A 15,356-nucleotide genomic window follows, 5' to 3' on the forward strand; every position below is an offset into this window, starting at 1 on the left:
TTGGAGCTGGCAGTGACACCCATCTGGTATTTGGCACAAGGCTGGTTCCAAAGAGAACGGCTTTGAACATCCACAGCTGTGGCTTCTATGGGTCGAGGCCAGCAAGGAGCAAAGTCTGCTATGCCAAAGAGAAAAAGGCTGAGAAAGATTGTGTGTGTGTGTGGGGGGGGGGGATGCAGTGCCTCTCTTTTATGAGGAGAATGGGAAATGGTGGCCCCAGCCCAATGCAAGGCAGGTGTGAGTCGCTGTGAACTAACTGCCCCTCTCTCAGGCAGAGTAGGTGGGAGCTGGCAGTGCCGGGTGAGGTGAGGGTGAATTTGCTGTGAGTTAGAGCTCTCAGCTCCTGTGAGGCAGGCAAGAGCAGGAATGTTCCTGGGGTCCAAAACAGAGGCTAGAAGACGGAGGAGCAGTTCAAATAGTTTCAGTTGGTGGAACTACTCTAACAGGTTTATCACAAGCACTGTAAACTAACTCAACCTTTTATGTCAGTAGTTCTCAACCTGGGGGTTGGGACCCCTTTGGGGGTTGAACGACCTTTTCACAGGGGTCGCGGGAGGGCAAGCAGCTTGGCCAGGGGGAGCACCATCCCCACAACAGCCTTGCGGGGTAGATCGAGATAGAGCGTTCGTCTGTGTGGAGTAGCGGAAAACAGCGAGATTGGCATGGTAAGACAAGAGGCAGAGCTGAACTGAGAAACCCTGGGGGGAAAAAGCAATTTATATACAATCATGAACAATGGATCTTCATGCCATTGGTCAGTTTCGGTTTAATTTCTATGAAAACACTTGCATAATTTTATGGTTGGGGGTCACCACAACATGAGGAGCTGTATTAAAGGGTCGCGGCATTAGGAAGGTTGAGAAGCACTGTTCTATGTGAACATGTGACCTTAGGGAAGGTCTTCATATTAACACACTAGACGAGCCTTTCACAATTTTTTTACCATGGAGAAACCCCTGAAACTTTCTTCAGGCTTCGAGAAACCCCAGAAATGGCACGGTCGTGCAAAATATGGTTGGGAAGCAGAGCTGTGGATACGACAACCTGGGCACCTTCAGTTTTAATATTTTTCACTTCGGGTATAGTCTCCATTGGTAGTGTAGTAACAAGCAGATAGTTCCGCTTGTTCCGATCATTCTTCTTCATACACAGATATATTTATATAAAGGCACTGCCCGTCATTCAGTCTTCCAGGGTTTAAGATCTATCAACACCAACATCTACAGCCAACTACAGAGATAATTTTCTAGCTTGTTAAGCGTATTGGAAGTGAAGCTGTTAGAATAAAGAATATCAAAACTGACAACTGGATGAAGAGCTTTTTTTCAAGACACTATCTAAGTTATAGAAGACATGATTTGTTGTAAAAGCAGCCAAATACATTTATTTGGTAAAAAAAAAAAATTATTGCATGTGTGTCAGTTTATCCCATGACTTCAAACTTTATGCAGGTTTTACATCTTCAGCAGATAATGTGATAAAAAGTGGAGGCATTCATAGTAATTAAGTCACTTCTTCCATTAAAAAAAAAAGACACTATTTATGCGCATAGCCAGTAATACACAGATTGAGTCTTTTTCTAGTGCTTAAATGTAAAAATACAACATCATGACTACACGGGCGAACATGTAAAGTCATTTCCTTGTCAACTGCACGGTGGAATGTGATGCTAGCCTGGTTTGTGCCTCCAACCACACACTCTGGCAACGGAGTGGCATTTGAATTACAAGGGTGGGAGAGCCAACTTGCTGTAGTGGTTAGGAGCACGGACTTCTAATCTGGTGAGCCGGGTTTGTTTCCCCGCTCCTCCCCCACACGCAGTCAGCTGGGTGACCTTGGGCTCGCCACAGCACTGATAAAGCTGTGCTGACCGAGCAGTGATAACTGGGCTCTCTAAGCCCCACCCACCTCACAGGGTGTCTGTTGTAGGGAGAGGGAAGGGAAGTAGATTGTAAGCTGCTTTGAGACTCCTTCAGGCAGAGAAAAGCGGCATATAAGAACCAACTCTTCTTCTTCAGTAATATCAGGGATCTCTCAGCCTTACATCCCTCACAGGGTGTGGGGAGAGGAAAGGGAAAGTGACTGTAAACCACCTTGAGACTCCTTCTGGAAGAGAAAAGCGGCATATAAGAACCAACTCTTCTTCTTCTAATTTCTGCACATGTCCCTGGCCCGCTGTAAATCCCCGCTTCCCTCACCTAAGGATTCCTCAACCCCAAGGGACAATATTTTAAGTGATTTTGTAGGTTGCAGCAGGAGAGGGAAATGGGAAAATCTTTCTCTGCAAAGTCCACGGATGGTTGGATATGTGCCACTAAAGACAACATGGTTTCTCAACCTGGGTTTTATGAAAACCAGGGGTTTCTTGATGGCACTGGAAGGGTTTCCTGAATGGGTGGGAGTTCATTAATGTTTAATATATATTTTGATTCTTAAATCTTGATTGGTAAACATATATGGTTGTATCGACCCATCCACCCACCACTTCTGGGGTTTCTCAAAGCCTGAAGACTGTTTCAATGGCAAAAAAGTCGAGAAAGTCTTAACTCCAGGAAGACTGAGTAAGGCAGTTTTATTTATTCATTTAATTAGATTTTTATACCGCCCTTTCCATACGGCCCAGGGTGGGTTTCATGGAACGTTTTAGGAGACATAGAACATTATATTAAACTAGTAATCAAGCCCGCTGCAGGGGAATGCAGCGGGCGCTAGGTCCTACCTAAGTTGGCGGCGGCGGCGGCGGCAGGCTGGTCTGCGGCAGGCTGGTCGGCGGCTGCGAGCTGGAGATCCTAGATTTGAATCTCCACTATGCCATGGAAGCTTGCATTCTGATCTTGGGTCACTCGCACTCTCAACCTCACCTACCTCACAGGGTTGTTGTGAGGATAAAACAGAGGAGGAGAATGTAAGCCATTTTGGGTGCCCCATGGGAGAGGCAGGGTACAAATGAAATGCCATGAAATTTAAGCAGAAGAAAGAAAAAAATGGCTGTGTTAGCCAGCAGCCGCCTCCGAATAAAACAGGAGTCCTGGAGCATTTTGTAGACTTCCAGAATTCCTTCCTCCCAGCCTAAACTTTGGTGAGTCACAGAGCACTGACTCCTCAGACCTGAGGCTGCCTGGGGAAGGGTTGTGCTGGACTCAAAGGAGAGCCTCTCCACTGGCCCTCGACCCCTGTCCTGTGGGGCTGCTGAGGTGGGCGAGAGAAGGAGCGCTGATGGCCACAGAGTCCCAGGCAGCCTTCTCTTCCCTCCCTCCCTCCCTGGGGGGCCCTTTCTCCACAGAGGGACACCCATGGGCGGGGGGGGGCTCCCTGGTCTTCCTCGCCCCCCTCCCACCACCCTGCCTCCTCAGGCCGGTGCCGGCCGCTCCCCTCCCTACCTGGGCCACGGCTGCGGCGGCGCGGGTGCCGCCGGCGTCTCCATCCTCACCGGGCTGAAGCGGGCGCCGCTGCCAATCACCGCCAGGGGAGAACCTGCTGGGAGGCGGCCACGGAGGCGGTGACAGCTGCTGGGGCGAGAGCGATGCCGCCTCCGCCCCCACTGAGCAGGCGCGGCGGCGGAGGGACGCAAAGGCGGCGGCCAGAGGCTAGCTGGGCCGGGAGCCCCGCCGGCGCCAGCTGTGGCAGGGAGGTCGCCCGCCCGCCGTCAGTGACCAGGGGCAGCCCCGCCGTCCGTGACGGGAAACTCCGGAGGGGAAAACCCCGCGTCGCGGGCGAGAGTCTCTCCACTGGCCCTCGACCCCTGTCCTGTGGGGCTGCTGAGGTGGGCGAGAGAAGGGGCTGCGAGCTTGTTTTGTTAGTGGCGGACTGACGCGGCGAGAGGCGCTTCGCACCTCCCGCCGCATCAGCCCGCCAGGCAGGGAACCCCCGGCAGCCGCGCTTTGCGCGACTGCCGGGGGCTCCCTGGGTCGGCGCCCTGACGCGGCGAGAGGCGCTTCGCGCCTCTCGCCGCGTCAGGCCGGGAGGAACTGCGAGCCGCGCTGCGCGCAGCTCGCAGTTCCTGGAGCTGGGGATCGAGAGCTCCCTGGGTCGGCGCCCTGACGCGGCCGGGAGGAACTGCGGGAGGAGGAACTGCGGCCGGGAGGAACAGGCCGGGAGGAACTGCGAGCCGCGCTGCGCGCGGCTCGCAGTTCCTGGAGCTGGGAATCGGAGGGACCAATCGGCAGGCGCTTCGCGCCTGCCGATTGGTCCCTCCGATTGTCTGTCGTGAGGAAGGGTCCAATCCGGACCCTTCCTCATCACGGACTAATCCCACCTCTACCCCTCTTAGCGAATTATATAGTCCGTGGCGCCCGTGGCGCCACGGGCGGTTTAAAGATAACAGTCACAACATAACATAGCAGTAACAATTCTAACAATAAATAAATATAAGTTTAACAGCTAAACCAGTGTTTCTTTTTTAAAAAAAACACTTTCAAGGTCTAAAGGTAAAGGTAAAGGTATCCCCTGTGCAAGCACCGAGTCATGTCTGACCCTTGGGGTGACGCCTTCTAGCGTTTTCATGGCAGACTCAATACGGGGTGGTTTGCCAGTGCCTTCCCCAGTCATTACCGTTTACCCCCCAGCAAGCTGGGTACTCATTTTACCGACCTCGGAAGGATGGAAGGCTGAGTCAACCTTGAGCCGGCTGCTGGGATCGAACTCCCAGCCTCATGGGCAAAGCTTTCAGACGGCTGCCTTACCACTCTGCGCCACAAGAGGCTCTTTTCAAGGTCTATTGACACTCAAATGTCTTCTACAGCAGTGGTCCCCAACCTGCGGGCCGCGGCCCGGCGCCGGGCCGCAAAGGCCATGGCGCCGGGCCGCGGCTCCCTCTCCCCGCCCCTCCCCCCCCGCAGTAAAAAACTTCCCAGGCCGCAAGCTTGCAGCCCGGGAAGCTACTTACTGCGGGAGGGCGGGGAGAGGGAATCAGGGCCGCCCGCGCGGCCCGCGGGTGCGGCCCGATCCACGGGTGCGGCCCGCGGGCGCGGCCGGGCGCGGCTCGTGGGCGCGGCCCGATCCGCGGGTGCGGCCCGCGGGCGCGGCCGGGTGCGGCCCGATCCGCGGGCGCGGCCGGGCGCGGCCCGATCCGCGGGCGCGGCTCGCGGGCGCGGCCGGAAGCGTGGGCGTGGCCTGCGCGGTCCCTGCGGGCGCGGCCCAATGCCCTGCCGGTCCCCAGCCTAATAAAGGTTGGGGACCACTGTTCTACAGGAATGAAGCATAATGAGTCAGCCAGTGCATGCATCTTGTAAGGAAAAAAAATCATGACTCAAAAGCAATGGTCAGATGAGTCAGCAGTCATTCTAATACAGATAGCAACAATTTCCTTGTTGTGCCATTTGTGTATCACTGAATGAAATCCATCAAGCCTTTCTTGTATCCAGTCATGTATACAAATTGAGGGAGATGTTTTTCCACATCCACCCAAGAATGGAAGAGGATTCCAAAGAATCCTGTCTTGACAAATGAAACCCTGATTATGTCCCACTGATTTGGTGGGAAGTTTGCTCATGCATACATTTGTTCTATTAGAACTATTTGAATATGGGTACAATTCAGCTGAATTCAGTTGGATCGGCCATAATGTAACACAATACTCTATGGGCCAAATGAACCCTGTTACAGGATTTATGTACTAGAATTATTTAATCCTTTCCCGGCCCCAGAGCAGCCCAACTGGCCCCAACAAGGGCCAGGGCCTTTTTGCTCCTGGCCCCCACCTGGTGGAATGAGCTCCTGGAAGAGCTTTCAGCATTCCGCAGGGCCTGCAAGATGGAGCTTTTCCACCAGGTTTATGGATGAGGCTAGTGCCTCAGGGCATAGATCTGGTGCCCCCCCTCCCCGCTTCCAATTTCTTGACATCTTTGGTGGCAACCAGTTACTGTATTTCCATACCCCCTAGGAGGGTGCATTGTTTAGGATGGGGTTGTTTTTGCCACCATGCTGCTAATTATTGTATTACCGTGTTTTAATCAGGTATTTAATGGGGTTTTATGGGGGGTTTTGTATTGGAACCTATTTGTAACCTGCCATGAGCCGGTTCGCCGGGCATTAAGTCCAACAAATTAAAATAAAATAAAATAAAATAAAATAAAATAAAATAAAATAAAATAAAATAAAATAAAATAAAATAAAATAAAATAAAATAAAATAAAATAAAATAAAATAAAATAAAAATAAAAATAAAAATAAAAATAAAAATAAAAATAAAAATAAAATAAACTGAGGGCATAAAGAGGCAGTTTTGACTGAGAAAAAGGGAGGAAAGAATAACTCCCACCTCCAGGTCCAAAACGGGACCCTAATACTTGTTCTGTAAAAAGGACGTTTTGGAGTTGGGCTGATGGACCTCCACTCTAACACATTATCCTTATATTTTCCCCACAGGGACAAATGTAGCTCTAGAGGACTTTTCTTGTGCACAAGACTTATGCGGCATGATGGTTTAAAATACAGGCCATCTAGTCCAACCCCCTGCTCAACGCAGGATCAGCCCAAAGCATCCTAAAGCATCCAAGAAAAGTGTGTATCCAACCTTTGCTTGAAGACTGCCAGTGAGGGGGAGCTCACCACCTCCTTAGGCAGCCTATTCCACTGCTGAACTACTCTGACTGCGAAATTTTTCCCCCTGATATCTAGCCTATATCGTTGTAATTTCCTATTGCCTGTGTGTGCTTTCCTAATGGTATCCCAACATCGCCTGACACTCTTCTTCTGTTACATTTCTTTAATGCCGTCTTTGACAATGCCTATTGTGAACACAGCCAATAAATCTAAATAATCCACTCGACTCCCATTTTGCCTAATCAATGTAACTGACAACTCACCCCTCCGAGCTCATAACCGTTTTCTTAACTCCTACCCTTCGGGGTACCATATCCTATCCTTCCGCCACGTGAGAGATTATCATCAATCAAGCAATAATTGCTGGTTCCAGAATGCTTTTAAATGCAAACAGGCCTATTAAAGAAGATGGAGCTATCACTTAATTAATTGCGCCTGCAGTTTCGCATCTGTTTCTTTGGCTTTTCCCTTCCAGAGCCTCCGCTTACCACCGCCGCACTCACCTCAGGCCAGTGCACACGAGGAGCGAGCAAATGTTTGTTTTGATGCCTGAGCCACGGGGGGCTGGAGGGACGGGATGGGCGTGTGGAAGACCGAGAGATGGAGAAGAAGGCAGTGGAAAGGGAGGAGGTACATGACAGTGGGTGGCTCCATCAAACAGAGGGCGTGAAGAGATGCGCAATTAAGCACAGGGCATTTGACAGCGTACAAGAGCTGTCAACACAAATTGAATCAGATCACCTGACTGGCACATCAAGGTCTGGATTACAATTCCTAGAATTACAACTAATCTCTAGACTACAGAGATCAATTCTCCTGGAGAAAATGGCTCCTTTGGAGAGTAGCATAGTACCCTGCCAAGGACCCCAACCTCCCCATGTTCCCCCTCCCCATCTCCAGGAATTTTACAGCATGAAGTTGGTAGCCCTAATCTATATTGTCTACTTTGATTAGCAAAGTCTAGGAGCTATTCAAAATCTTAAAAGACGATGCAGTAAAAGTGCTACACTCAATATGCCAGCAAATTTGGAAAACTCAGCAATGGCCACAGGATTGGAAAAGGTCAGTTTACGTTCCAATCCCAAAGAAGGGTAATGCCAAAGAATGTTCAAACTACCGCACCATTGCACTCATTTCTCATGCTAGCAAAGTTATGCTCAAAATTTTACAAGCTAGGCTCCAGCAATATGTGGACCAAAAACTTCCAGAAGTACAGGCAGGATTTCAAAGAGGCAGAGGAACTAGAGATCAAATTGCCAACATACGCTGGATCATCAATGTCTACTTCTGCTTCATTGACTATGCTAAAGCCTTTGATTGTGTGGAGCACAACAAATTGTGGCAAGTTCTTAAAGAGATGGGAATACCAGAGTATCTTATTTGTCTCTTGAGAAATTTATATGCAGGTCAAGAAGCAACAGTGAGAACCGAACATGGAATCACTGATTGGTTCAAAATTGAGAAAGGAGTTCGGCAAGGCTGTATACTGTCGCCTTGCCTATTTAACTTGTATGCGGAGCACATCATGAGAAAGGCAGTATTAGAGGAGTCACAAATTGGGATCAAGATTGCAGGGAGAAATATCAACAACTTCAGATATGCAGATGATACCACTCTAATGGCAGAAAGTGAAGAGGAACTAAAGAGCCTGTTGATGCGGGTGAAGGAGGAGAGTGCAAAAGTTGGCTTGAAACTGAACATCAAGAAAATAAAGATCATGGCATCCGGCCCTCTGAATTCCTGGCAAATAGATGGGGAAGAAATGGAGATAGTGACAGATTTTATTTTCCTGGGCTCCAAGATCACTGCAGATGGGGACTGCAGCAAAGAAATTAAAAGACGCTTGCTCCTGGGGAGGAAAGCTATGGCAAATCTAGATAGCATCCTAAAAAGCAGAGACATCACCCTGCCAACAAAAGTGCGTTTAGTCAAGGCTATGGTATTCCCAGTTGCAATGTATGGCTGTGAAAATTGGCCCATAAGGAAGGCCGAGGGTCAAAGAATTGAGGCTTTTGAACTCTGGTGCTGGAGAAGACTCTTGCGAGTCCCTTGGACTGCAAGGCGAACAAACCGGTCAGTCCTAGAGGAAATCAGCCCTGACTGCTCCTTAGAAGGCCAGATCCTGAAGATGAAACTCCAATACTTTGGCCACCTCATGAGAACGAAGGACTCCCTGGAGAAGAGCCTAATGCTGGGAGCGATTGAGGGCAAAATAAGAAGGGGACGACAGAGAATGAGGTGGCTGGATGGCGTCACTGAAGCAGTAGGTGCAAACTTAAATGGACTCCGGGGAATGGTAGAGGACAGGAAGGCCTGGAGGATCATAGTCCATGGGGTCACGATGGGTCGGACACGACTTTGCACCTAACAACAACAAGGAGCTAGTACAGAGTCCTGTCAGTCATCTACTTCCTGATCCATTCGGTCAGAGATGCCAGCTTTTACCCCACCAAAGGATCAGCTGTTTGGTAGGATTCTTCTTCCCAGCATGCTCTACTGAGGCTGTGGAGAATCTGTACCCTGCCTCCCTGATCCTCTTAGAGCCAGCAGCAGGCTTAGACCAAGTTGGGGGCGAAACTGACCTGTCAGCTCCGTCCCCTGACACACTAACCCAACTCTAAGCCTGTCTGCTTTCCAGCTGGAGGCTCTCCTGCTGAAGGTTTGCCCCATCCCCCACAACCCACCAAACAACTAATCCCCACAGAGGCTTTCTCTCTGCAGCAGGATTAGCTGTCTTGGGGCTGATTCAGCCGAATTGGTTTGAGTGTCCCGAACTGGCCAAATTCAAACGGATGTTCCGAATCAGTGATTCGGTTCATTCAAGTTTTACTAAAGCAAGAAAACATGAACCCCCAAAATATCAAAATTTCCCACATACATATTAGTGCATATTAGTTTAGGATTTGGGAGACCCAGGTTTGAATCCCATCAAACTGCATGCTAAGGAAGATGTTCCTAGCTAGATGAATAGTGATGGTTGGGTCTTCCTACCCAGTGATACCCAACCTTTTTATCACCGGTCAACGCTTGACATTTTTACTGAGGCCCGGGGGGAGGGTAGTCTTTTGCCGAGGGACATCGCCACCACCGCCTGAGCCCCTGCTCTGCTTGCTTTCCTGCCGGTGCCCCTGACTTCCCACCACCCTCTGGGGGGCACTTCCAGCAGCATCTACGCAGTGCCACGCCAAGGGGGAGCCCCAACCATGGCGGCCACTGGAGAGCACCAAAGGTGAGCTGGCGGCACAGTGGCAGGGCAGCCCCTGGGGCAGCAACTGGGGAGGAGGACAAGGAGGAGCCACGGCCCAGTACCGACTGATCCAAGGAACAGTCCCGGTCTTCAAACCGGGGTTGGGGACTGCTGTTCTTACTGTCAATCATGGATGTAGGCATGGGAAACAGCATCATTCTGGCAATGGACGCTATTCAATGTTTCGAGGAACTATGCAAGGAGCAAAAACGACAGCTCTGCACCTGCAGGCACATGCCTCTCCATCTCTGACAGGGGAGCTGGGAACCTGACATGCCAACGGCTCACAAACCCAAGTGTGCTTGGCTCCCCAAAGGCTTTACAAAGCCTAGTGTGTCCTTAGAACAGGAATCGGGGGGCTCTTGTTTCACTCTGTCAGCCTTGGCCACCCCAGATTAGCGGCTGTCTGACTGTGCACACCAGGCCAAGCTTGCTCTGATAACATCATCCCGAAGACAGAAGGCTCATTGTTTGCCTCCGAGGATCTTGTTTCTTGGGAAAAGGTCATGGGAGGCAGAGTGCAAGATGGAAGAACAAAGCCATGGCTAAGCAAAGAGAACGTTCAAGCAAATGGCCTTGAAATGGTAGATGTCCCTTTCGCCGCTTGTCCTTAGAGTGCTTCCTTGCCGCCTTGGCCAGTCTCTTGTCGTTTCACTTGGAAGGCCAAGACGATTTCAGAGAATCCCTTTCTGGGTGGTTGGGGAGTTCAGGCTGCAGGAAGTGTGAGGCAGCACTGAGGAGACACCAGGCAGCGTTTCCCATGCAACAGGAAATCTTTTTTCCTCACCATTGGAAACAGTGGAGGTTGGATGATGAAGAAGAAGAGTTGGTTCTTACATGCCACTTTTCTCTTCCCAAAGGAGGCTCAAAGTAGCTTACAGTTGCCTTCCCTTTCCTCTCCCCACAACAGACACCCTGTGAGGTGGGTGAGGCTGAGAGAGCCCTGATATCACTGCTCAGACAGAACAGTTTTATCAGAGCTGTGGCGAGCCCAAGGTCACCCAGCTGGCTTCATGTGGAGGAGTGCAGAATCGAATCTGGCTCACTAGATTAGAAGTCCACACTCCTAACCACTACACCAAACTGGATGTGGGCACCCTCTTTGTGTACCCATAGAGTTGGATCCTCAGTCTGATCTTTTTGAAACTTGGGGGTCCTTTGGAGAAGAGGCTCCTGCTGACTCCTCCACATTTGATGCCTCTACCTCAAACCCCCACCCCCAGACCACAGAATAGACAACTAGCTGTCCCCTAATGAAAACACCCTCCTGGCTGAAGGCTAGTGCCAGGTGATCTGATGTTTGTGGTTTTGTTTATATTCTGATGTCCTGGATGTTAAAATGCTGTAACAATGTATGTGGTTTTATTCATTCTTTGATGCTGGTCAATGGCCGTAAATGTGAGGGTGTGGTCGCTCCCCCTTTGCCCTAGCGTGTGGCCCCCTCACGGGCCCCACTGCTACCGATCCTGGGGATAGGTGGAGGTAACCTACTGGAGATGGGGTGAGGGGATTTCCTGCGTTGAGCAGGGGGTTGGACTAGATGGCCTGTATGGCCCCTTCCAACTCTATGATTCTATGATTCTATGATTTAAAACCCTCGTTGCTCTGTTGTACCTCCGTCATCACCAACATCCTCACTGCTGGCTTGACAGCATCTGCAGGGAAGCCGTATCGGATACAAAGCAGCCGAGTCCTTCAGCGGTTTCCAGCAGTGACATTTATTGAGTTCCCTCTCCTTCACAAAATCATACCCGTAACAATGTATGTGGTTTTATTCATTCTTTGATGCTGGTCAATGACCGTAAATAAATAATCAATCACTACTCAAAGGACTCTCAAAGCGGCTTACAAGGACCTATCCTTTCTCTTCCCACAGCAGAGACTCTGTGAGCTTGGTGGGGCTGAGAAAGTTCTGAGAGAACTGTGATTGACCCAAGGTCATCCAGATGGTTGCACATGGAGGAGGAGTGGGGAATCAAACCTGGCTCGCCAGATTTTCAGTTCAGCTTTTCAGTTCTAGTAAGGAAACATCTTGCTCTCTGTTCACCATTTTCTTCAATAAAGAGATTTTCTTCAACACTGAGTCTGCTTATTGAGAATTTGACAGAGGCCTGACACTTGGGGACCCTTTACAATAATATGCAAGTTTATGAAAAACTTTCAAGTTTCCACTTAGTCATCTGACTCTTCCCGTAGGACGTAATTCCTGTCTAAAGGGAATTCCCTCAGTGTGGGTTTTAATCATATCAGGCCCTGTCCCAAATATATCATCACATATGTGCCTAGCTATTATATCTGTTTATCCTCCTCTCTCTTAAAGGAGCTTAGGCTCCTTTAATTCCCCCTTTCTCACTGTATCCTAGGGTTACCCCACAATTCCCCCTTACAGTCCACCTTCTAAGGGGCCGTTTTCTCCAGGGGAACTGATCTCTGTTGCCTGGAGATGAGCTATAATTCCAGGAGATCCCAAATTCCCACCTGGAGGCTGGCATCCTTACTGTATCCTTATGACATCCTAGTAAGTTCGGTTAGGCTGAAAGAGTATGGCCAGCCCAAGGGCTCTTCCCGAGTCTCACAGCAGAGCATGAGTCAGAAACGAGATCTTTCCAATCCTGACTCTGTCCACTGTACCATACCAGCTTTCTTATTCACACAATTAAATGTTATGAATGTCATGTGTGTTTATATCGAAAACCAGACGTCTTTTTCAGCCACAGAGCCCAGTAGTCTGCAGGAACGGGCTGGAAAAAACTCAAGGGGAATAAGAAAACAATATCCCCCGCCGGTGCCCCCTCTTTCATCACTGGTGGGAGTTCTACTATTAGAAAATGTGGAACATTCTTGAGTCTGCTCAAGTGAACACAGGTGTGCCGAGCTGGTTTCCCCACAAATTGTCTTCCACCTGCTAGGAAAGAATGACAGGCTGGCAAGCGGGTTGGCTATTACATTGCATCAAGGAGAGCAGCAAATGCATATTAATCTAAGGCTAAAGAATGTATTCAGAATGGGAGGTTGTACTTTCACCAAAGAAAATACATTTCTATGGCTAGGTCCAGTAGCAAAGTGCAATGACTACATTTAGTCGAGAAAGCTGTTCTCATATGAATATAGATACCTGTGTAATAGGTATCTGCTGTGACTAGCAGTGAGAATTCTGCAATGTCAGGGGGAACTCAAGTTCTCTAGGTCAAGACCCCATGCCAAGAACTCGAGGTGAATGCCTCAGTGGCAAATATGGTTTGGATGGCACTCAAAATGGCACCCAAAGTCTTGCCCAGTCACTTCATGAGCCAAACCTGGGAGGCACACAGTGTAAATAAGTCAGATACAAAAGCACAACGCAACACTGTGTAAGGCAAAATCCAAATTCATTTCATTAGGAGTTATAACATGAAAATAACTACCACACAATTATGGAATGTAATGGTGGATGGATATGAACTGTTCAGAAAAAACAGAATAGATCGAAGAGGTGGAGGAGTGGCACTGTATGTGAGGAAAGGGCTTACCTGTCAGGAAATTCTAGTGAAGGAGAGCATATCTACAGTGGAAAGCATCTGGGTGAAAATAAGCGAGGGGAAAACAAACAGTGTGGTGGTTGGTGTCTGCTACCGACCGCCTGACCAACGAGAGGATGTGGATGCTGCACTTTGTGAGCAGCTTGAGAAAATATCCAAACGGCAGGACCTTGTCATCATGGGTGACTTCAATTTCCCAGATGTGTGCTGGGAAACAAACTCTGCGAAGCGTCCTCAGTCATGCAAGTTTCTGACCTGCCTGGCTGACAATTTCATTTATCAAATGGTAGATGAACCCACAAGAGGTTCAGCCATACTGGACTTAATACTGACCAACAGGCAAGAGTTGGTGGATGAGGTGAAGGAGGTGGGGACCCTAGGGGGAAGTGACCATGTCCTCATAGAATTCCTTTTGAGATGGGGAGCCAAGGAAGCTTGTAGCCAGACGCGGATGTTGGATTTTCGTAGGGCAAACTTTAATAAACTCAGAGACATGATGAGTGTCATACCATGGACGAGAATGCTGGAAGGGAAGGGAGCATGTGAAGGGTGGGCGCTACTCAAACAAGAGCTATTGCATGCTCAATCAATGACTATTCCAGAAAGACTAAAACACTGCAGGAGCTCTAAGAAGCCTATTTGGATGAACAGAGAACTTCAAGAGGAACTAAGAAAGAAAAGGAAAATGTTCAGGAAATGGAGGGAAGGACAGAGCTCTAAAGAAGAGTACCTACAGGTTACTAGGCACTGTAGATCAATCATCAGAAAGGCCAAAGCTGAGAGTGAGCTAAGATTGGCCAGGGAAGCCCATTGTAACAAGAAAAGATTTTTCAGTTACGTGAGGAGCAAACGTAAAGTAAAGGAGGCAATAGGCCCGCTGTTGGGTGCGGATGGACAAACTCTAACGAAAGATGCAGAGAAAGCAGAAAGGCTTAGTGCCTATTTTACATCTGTTTTTTCCCACAGGTCTAAGTGTTTGGAGAGCCAGTTTGGTGTAGTGGTTAGGAGTGCGGACTTCTAATCTGGCATGCTGGGTTCGATTCTGCGCTCCCCCACATGCAGCCAGCTGGGTGACCTTGGGCTCGCCACGGCACTGATAAAACTGTTCTGACCGGGCAGTGATATCAGGGCTCTCTCAGCCTCACCCACCCCACAGGGTGTCTGTTGTGGGGAGAGGAATGGGAAGGCGACTGTAAGCCGCTTTGAGCCTCCTTTGGGTAGGGAAAAGCGGCATATAAGAACCAACTCTTCTTCTTCTTCTTCTAGGCACATCTAGAGATGGCTGTAGCCAAAGGATAGTGTCTGGGTGGCAGGTTAACATGGATAGAGAGGTGGTCGAGAGGCATTTAGCTCCACTGGATGAGTTCAAATCCCCTGGTCCAGATGAAATGCACCCGAGAGTACTCAAAGAACTTTCCAGAGAACTTGCACAGCCCTTGTCCATCATCTTCGGAACCTCTTTAAGGACTGGAGATGTCCCGGAGGACTGGAAAAGAGCAAACGTTATTCCGATCTTCAAAAAAGGGAGGAAGGATGACCCGGGAAACTACAGACCAGTGAGTCTGACCTCTGTTGTGGGGAAGATAATGGAGCAGATATTAAAGGGAGCGATCTGCAAACATCTGGAGGACAATTTGGTGATCCAAGGAAGTCAGCATGGATTTGTCTCCAACAGGTCCTGCCAGACCAACCTAGTTTCCTTTTTTGACCAAGTAACAGGTTTGCTGGATCGGGGAAATTTGGTTGATGTCATTTACTTGGATTTTAGTAAAGCTTTTGACAAGGTTCCCCATGATGTTCTGATGGATAAGTTGAAGGACTGCAATCTGGATTTTCAGATCGTTAGGTGGATAGGGAATTGGTTAGAGAACCGCACTCAAAGAGTTGTTGTCAATTGTGTTTCATCAGACTGGAGAGAGGTGAGTAGCGGGGTACCTCAGGGTTCGGTGCTCGGGCCGGTACTTTTTAACATATTTATTAATGATCTAGATGAGGGGGTGGAGGGACTACTCATCAAGTTTGCAGATGACACCAAATTGGGAGGACTG

This window comes from Paroedura picta, chromosome 4 (genome assembly GCF_049243985.1).
Source record: "Paroedura picta isolate Pp20150507F chromosome 4, Ppicta_v3.0, whole genome shotgun sequence".
Lineage (NCBI taxonomy): Eukaryota > Metazoa > Chordata > Lepidosauria > Squamata > Gekkonidae > Paroedura > Paroedura picta.